The sequence below is a fragment of the Carassius gibelio genome, chromosome A18 (assembly GCF_023724105.1).
Source record: "Carassius gibelio isolate Cgi1373 ecotype wild population from Czech Republic chromosome A18, carGib1.2-hapl.c, whole genome shotgun sequence".
Classification (NCBI taxonomy): Eukaryota; Metazoa; Chordata; class Actinopteri; order Cypriniformes; family Cyprinidae; genus Carassius; species Carassius gibelio.
In genome coordinates, this window is record NC_068388.1 from 1,316,309 (window position 1) to 1,323,749 (window position 7,441).

The 7,441-nt window shown below is 32.2% G+C and overlaps 1 long non-coding RNA gene across 1 annotated transcript in view; it reads left to right on the forward strand.

The window, feature by feature from the left end:
- The first annotated feature begins 1,722 nt into the window (after positions 1 to 1,722).
- Positions 1,723 to 7,441, forward strand: part of LOC127934526 (uncharacterized) — a 7,531-nt gene continuing 1,812 nt past the window's right edge. Inside the window, exons 1-2 of the long non-coding RNA XR_008147786.1 lie at positions 1,723 to 3,703; positions 7,351 to 7,441. The exon at positions 7,351 to 7,441 is cut by the window's right edge and continues 1,812 nt beyond it. This is a non-coding gene — a long non-coding RNA (uncharacterized LOC127934526). The remainder of the gene's footprint in view (positions 3,704 to 7,350) is intronic.

A 7,441-nucleotide genomic window follows, 5' to 3' on the forward strand; every position in this document is an offset into this window, starting at 1 on the left:
TGTGGGTTTCGAGGTTTCTCTTTGCTCAAATCCATCAGTTTCTGTTAAAAGCTTGAGTCAGAGATCGCAGTACGGTCACTCATGGTCTTGTCTGTCCGCTGTAGTTCAGTTTCAGGTCACGGTGTTTTAAAGGACACAGAAAGACGAGCTGCTGTCCCAGAAAAGCCATACTTGTTTGTATGCGTATATACGCTTTTTGAGATGTCAGAGCTCTTAGATGAAACCTGTCGAGAACATATCTAACATGCATCTCCCCCCGAAATCAAAGGAAATATATTTTAATTTCAAAATAAATACAGTGCATTAAAATCTCAAAAGAAAATAAGCTCCTATTTTGAGCATTTGGACACCATACTTGGCTACACGTCATTTCACACACTAAAATAAAATAAAATAAAATAAAATAAAATAAAATAAAATTGTTAGTAAATTGGTTTAATATATCTCACACCCAAATCAATAGAAAGTTATAAGTATTTAAAAGTAAAAATATTATATATTAAATATATAAATATATATATCATCATGTTCCTCACCATTGTTCTGCATTGTTTTCATGATTATTAAGACATTTCCTCTCAAATTCATATGCAGATATGCATATGCATGTGCAATTTTTTATGTCAGTAATGCAAAAACTTATATAATAATATTATTATTATATAATTAAATATTTTTATTAAAAAGTATATATTTATATATCTTATATAATTTATATATAAAAAAAAAATATATAAAATTAAATATAAAATCAGTTAAAAAATATAAAATATTATTTAAATGGTGCCATTTTTTATGTATGGTTTTTATGCATTTTACAAAGTATGTTAGGGGTTTATGTTAGTATTTGTTAAACTGCTTATATGCTGTTTTTTTATGCAATTTTTTTTGTCAAATGCAATAAAATACTGAAATTAGGATCACACAAGAAAATACTGAGAATTACAAGCAAACTCCAAAGTAAAACATCAAATTTGTTGGAGAAACAAGTTTAATTTTAATGAAAATTGAAAGTAATGTCACAATATGCAAAAAATAAATAAATAAATCTGGATGAACGTAAAAGTTTGGAATCATTCTAAATGTACAAATTCATGGTTCTCCATTATTTACACAACAATTAAGGACCTTTTTTTTATTACTGTAATGCAGAAAATCAACAAAATATTATTTATGGTTTTATGCATTTTATAAAGTATTCATATGTATATTTTAGGATTTGTTGTCCTGCTTGTAAGCTGTTTTTTTAATGCATTTTATTTAGTCAAATGCTTTAAAATTAATGCAAATTGAAAGATATGTAATGCAAAAAATCTGATTATAAATGCATAATGTAATTTCTTGCTTATGTCTTTTGATATTGGGGCTGGAATACGAGGTGCACATGTTTTCTTGGACAGCTGGTGTCTGATGCAGTTTAGAGCTGCTTGAATCTCCAACTCACTGTCTGCTTCTCTCTCTCTCTCTCTCTCTCTCTCTTTGTCAGATTGAAGGACTACAACCCCTAATTTCCACAAGTGCAGTATCAAAAGACTTTTGCTCTGCTACATATCACAGGAAAATCACTGAGAGCTGGAAAAACAGGAGGATTTTTTTTTTTTGCCAACTTTATTCTTTTTTCACTTCGGCGATTGCAGGATGCTTTTTTTTTTTGCATTTTGCAGAGACTGAATTTTTTGCTGCTGTTTTTTTTTTTTTTTTTTTTTTTTTAGATGAGATTGGAAAAAAAAAACTTTATGAACAAATTATGCTGAAAGCATGCATAAACACACACACACACACTGCTGATAACTTCAGAATATCCTTGCCTTTACATGCAAACAAAACTCTGTTGAAACCCTCATGTAAATGTATTGATCTCCACACACACTCACACACACACACACACACACACACACACACACCAGCCTGCTGCCATTTTTGGTTTTCGTGCCTACACTGGTTTCGTGTGATCTGTGCTCTGGACCAGAATCCAGGAATATCTACATGCATCATTCCTTAGAAAATAGGGACCAAAGGACTACACGCTTTTTAAAAGATATATATAAATATATATATATATATTTAAAAATCAAAAACTCTTAACTCGTAGCTTACTAATATTAACAGTAGAAGAACGTAAATCTGTGTGACAAGAAAACCTTTGCTCCGGTAGCTGTTTCTTGCTCCGGCGTAGATTAGAAATGTAGAATATAGGAGTAGAGTTGCTCATTTTTCCTTTTTTCTATTTATTTTTATTAGCGAAGATAATACTTGAACTTGTGAAGGAAGGCCGGAAGATGTACAGTAAACCTTCCGGCCTCTGGATCGTATCGTTCATCATGTCGCGCTCTTTCTTCATTCCAAGACGAGTGGAACGGACGAGGAACGTCTGTGATCCCAGAAGCCTTTGTGTTCGAGCGACAATCCACAGTGGAAGGCCAGATGATCAGAACGTGGCTTTTTGTACAGAGACGCTCGTCTCAGACTCTAATGAGACGAAACGGAGGAAGACGAGGAGGTCGATAGCTACAGAAACTGCCAAAAGAACCACAAAAGGAAACGCAATCTAACTATGATCAATTGAACTGATCCAACTGTTTAAATTCGTGCAAACCTGCAGTCGCGCTCTATAGAAGATCTTGGTAACACTTTACTTGAAGCCTTTATAATGCATCATAATGCATTAGATATTTTCACAATTAATTGCAATATTGCTATGCATTATAACATTTACAGATTGTTTGTTGCATCATAAAAAGGTTGTTTGTTATGTTGCAGTGCATTGTACTTTCTAAAGGAGTAACCGTATTTAATAATATAACTACATTTAAGTTAAGAGTTAAAGATATGTAAAAAAATAAGCTGCCATGACTTATTGATCAGATCACACAATGCATTATAATGTGCAATGCAAGCCGTAATTAATGCATTTGAATACTTTTATAATGCATTATACGGTATATAAAGGATTCGCGTAAATGTTACCAATGTGTTTACTTCGTCAACATGAAACCCCGATTAACTTCTGTTTAAAAAAATGTATTTTATTCACAGAGAATCGATTCTCTATGACATATTGAAAACAAGACGTGGGCTTGATGGCGTTGAAGACGTCTTTAATTGGTGATAAGTCCAGAAACACGTCTGGATTTGATGTTGACTTTAAAGAGAGAACTTGGAGATGATTTGGATTGGATTGTGTGTGTTTTTCCACACGTACTCTGCCCAGATCATTATATAATGGGATTTCATGCATCTATTCTGTATGAACTAAATCCTCAAATCCAGACTAGTACAACACAAGCCTAACAAGGCCATCTTACTTTACGATGAAGCTCAACGGTTTTAGAAACACTGCATCGGTTTCAGGTGTTTTTGTGCTGTTCTCATGATCAGGCCTTAAAAACAATCCTCACCTCTGGAGATTCATTGCCATCTTTGTGAAAGATTGCAGGTCTGTTCCTCTTCTGTGTGTAAAACAGAAAGCAGAAAGGTGAGCATCTCTCAATGGGCAGGTCTTTATCTAGTCATCGCCTGCGTGCGAATTAGAGTGAAATCTGGATGTCATGACCAAACCTGACCTCTAAACCTTCATGCCAGCAAACGAGACGTTGCTTTTATCCTTTAAAAAAGACGCTCCCTCCAGGATCCCAAAGGACCAAAACCATGCACTTCTGCCATGCTGCCTGCGCTTGAACGCTGATGCACAGACACTGATGAGGTAACGGCCTGCCCATGCATTACTGCATACATTGCTTTACTCTGGTTCTTTTTATTGCTTGTTTTACTCCATCCTGCGCAGATGAAGCTGCATGCTGGAAAACGTTTCTCAATCATAACAATTTGCACTAGTTAGTTGAAAACCTGCCAATGTGTTTCATGTGAGGGTCTTTCTATCTGCATTATCATTCTGTATGAATATGCAACACAAATTCCTGTCTGAGAAACTCATCCTGGATTCAAGTTAAGTCAAACCTTCAGATTAGTTTGTAAGAAGGGTATTAAGAAGTGCCCGTGTTGTTTGACTATCATTGATATACTATTATCATTTATGTTCATATTTTGAATTAGACTTTTGCGTTTTTTTTTTTGTTTTTTTTTAAATTATGTATTGAATATTTTTATTATATTTTTGAGTTGCACTGCAAAAAAAAATAAAAATAATAATAATATATATATATATATATATATATATATATATATATATATATATATATGTTTTCCAGTATAAATATCTTAAACATTCCTAAAAAAAAAAAAAAAGATACATTCACTTAAGTGTTACATTAAGTGTGTTTATAGAAAAACATTTTTTTTTTTCTTAAAACAAGCACAAATATCTGCTAATGGGGTCAGAAAAATAAACTTAACTTAAAGATTATATTATTTTTCTTGCCCAGTTGGCAGATATTTTTTCTAATTTTAAGCAAAACATTGCCTAATTTAAATTTTTTTTAGGAAACAGAATAATATCATTATGCTTCTCAATTAAATGTATCTTGATTTAAGAATGTTTAAATATTTATAATGCAAAACAAGACAAAATGCTAAGAATTTTTATTTTTTTTTACATTGTATTTTAGTACCTCATTTCAAATACAATGAAATGCTGAAATAAAATAATATTTTCTTTTTTTTCTTTGAGTTAACATGTATTTCAAGTAACAATTATTTTTAATAGTTGCAGTTGCAGTCAGTTTAGAATAACCCCGAGAAGTGCCAAATGAAATTTCTCAAGTGTTTATTTCTCTTTAGCATCCATTATCATGCTCATTTGTATTCATATATCCACATATTTTATTTTATTTTGATTAAACACATCGTATTGTAAAAACAGACACATTATCGAAGCACACGGATGATTCTGAAGCACTGAAATCGTTTGCTGAAGCACAGTATTTTGCAGTTTTCATGAATAGATGCTGTTTTAGTTTCGGTTTGGTCTGTAGAAAGGAGGCCAGGTCTGGTTAAAGTGGCACCACAGAGCAGAAGATGATGCTAAATTGATCAGAGTTAAATCAAGCGTCGTCTGTTCCTCTTGTTTCAGTTCACGTCAGGATTCACCTTCACTCACATTTAGAGGGAGTTCAGTGGAGGGTAAAGGATTCGTGAAACCGTGAAAGTTTCCACATCTGTGCGCTCGAGTGTGTAAACGCCTCACAACCAGAAGCAGAAGAAATAAACGAGAGTGTGTTATATTCTCTGCCTCGGTGACAGCACTGCAAAATAAAACTGATGTTCTTCCGCTGTATTTCTGTCTTGCTTTCCAGCACAAATATCTGAACTTTCTTAATCAAGATGCTTAAAACAAGAAAGGGGAAATAAAGCTGCAAGTGGGCTCAGAAAAAGAAACTTTATTTAAAAGCAAAGAAGATTTTTCTTGCCGCATTGGCAGGTATTTTTCTTGTTTTAAGCAGAAACTCATTCAAATTGATACACAATATCTATTTTGCTTCTCAATCTTGATTTAAGAATGTTTAGACATTTGTATTGAACTGCAAAAAAAAAAAAAAAAAAAAAAATTGTTACTTTGTATTTTTGTTTTCCAGAAAAAAATATCTAAATGTTTTTAAATCCTAATATACCTAATAATTACCTAAAATATTAATTAAAATATTATTCTGGGAGGGAAATTTATCAAAATTGATGGTTAAATAATAATAATAAAAAATAATCCAGTTTTCCCTTTGAATTAAGATTAATATTTTTAGTTTTAAGGAAAAACTAACAGAATTTTTATTATTTTTAAATCTTAAGTAATTTTGCTTCTCAAGTGAAAATACCTTGATTTAAGAACGTTTCGATATTTGTACTGAAAAACTAGACTAAACTACAGAATACACTGCAAAAAAATAAAAACAAAATAATAATAAAAAGAATTATAAAAAGAATTTTTGTTTTCCAGTACAAATATATAAACATTCTTAAGATATTAAGTCTTGTTTATGAATTTTATTTTATTTTGTTAATTTTTTCTTAAAACAAGAAAAAAAAATCTTCCAATAATTTCAGAAAAATATGTGTAATTCAATGCCCCATTCTCAGATTGCTAGTTTTAAGCATAAACTCACTTAATTAGAGAATTAGAAATTAGAAAACAAAATGTATAGGTCATCATGCTTCTCAAATAAATGTTACTGATTTAAGAATGTTTAGATATTTCTAAAGGAAAACAAAACAAAAATAGCCATTTTTTCTTTTTTTTGGACTGGGTAAGGTGTCACAAGTGGAAACGAGATTTAGAGAGCATTGTAAATGCATGCAGGTGCAAAACCTAAAAGGCCACAGATCTTTTTAAACTCTCAGGGCATCAGACACAATGATGTCATGGTTTGTGGATCCTTTTGGGCTCCTGACATGTTGACCGAGCCTTTAAGATGCGACAGAAACTGCTTCAGCTGCTTCATAACGGCACTAAATGCATCCAAGAGCATGTTTTGATCTTCCTGCAGAAGACGAAAGCAGCCAGGAAATGTGCAATCATGTCTGATAAAGCTACGATTCAAAGCAAAGCAAAAAAGGCTATTTTTTATTCCGTCATGTTTTAAAAACTAGATAGCTAGCAAACACTAGAGACTTTGTTTCGTTAACTTAGCTTCGTCCTGCGTGTAATATAATCAGAATAGATCGTAGCACATTGTGGAGGGGGCGGGGTTATGTGATTAGGGCGGGACATGTGGGCGGGGCATGTGGCAGGGGCGGGGTTTGGGTGGTTTTTGACTTCGCTCATTAGTCATTTTGACTAATTTTTTCTGTATTTATTCCAGGTTCAGTAATGAGCGAATCTAGTTAGTTTTTACGCTTTTCTACCCTTCTGTGAGTTCCGTTGACGTTTACATGAGCATATTCAGAGATTACGGATGTAAGAATGACAATTACAATTACAATTAAATAACATTTATTCCCCAAATTTTCATAACTGTGATGCAAACTGCAAAAAAAAATCTGTGACGTGAAAACAGTAATTACATATCATTTAAATTAAGTATTTTTGACATCATGCTAAAATGTATATTATTTTGGATTTAATACCTCATGTTTCCTGTTTCATCATTTGTACATGATTAACATAAACTATCATTTATCTTTCAAGAAAAAAGTTTATTTTTATATTTTCGGTTAGGGTACTGCCATTCATTTTTTTGCTGATACAATATTATACATTCAATCGTTATATTACTACATGAGTATGATAATAGAACAAGAGGAAGAAAAGACAATTAACTATTAATATATTCACTGAGTTTAAGAGATGAAAGCTATAAAGTTATTTATGAGGAATATTGTAGAAATACTATTACTTGTGACTTTGAATGATATCATGTTGGTGACTGCTTTTCTTTGCTTGCTTTTTTATTTTATTTTAAGTCAAAGCTGGGGGTTTCTGAATCGTCAGTGTCACTGGGTTTGATCGTGCGATGACATCACTTCCTCCCTGGAACGCTAGGACAGTTTAGGA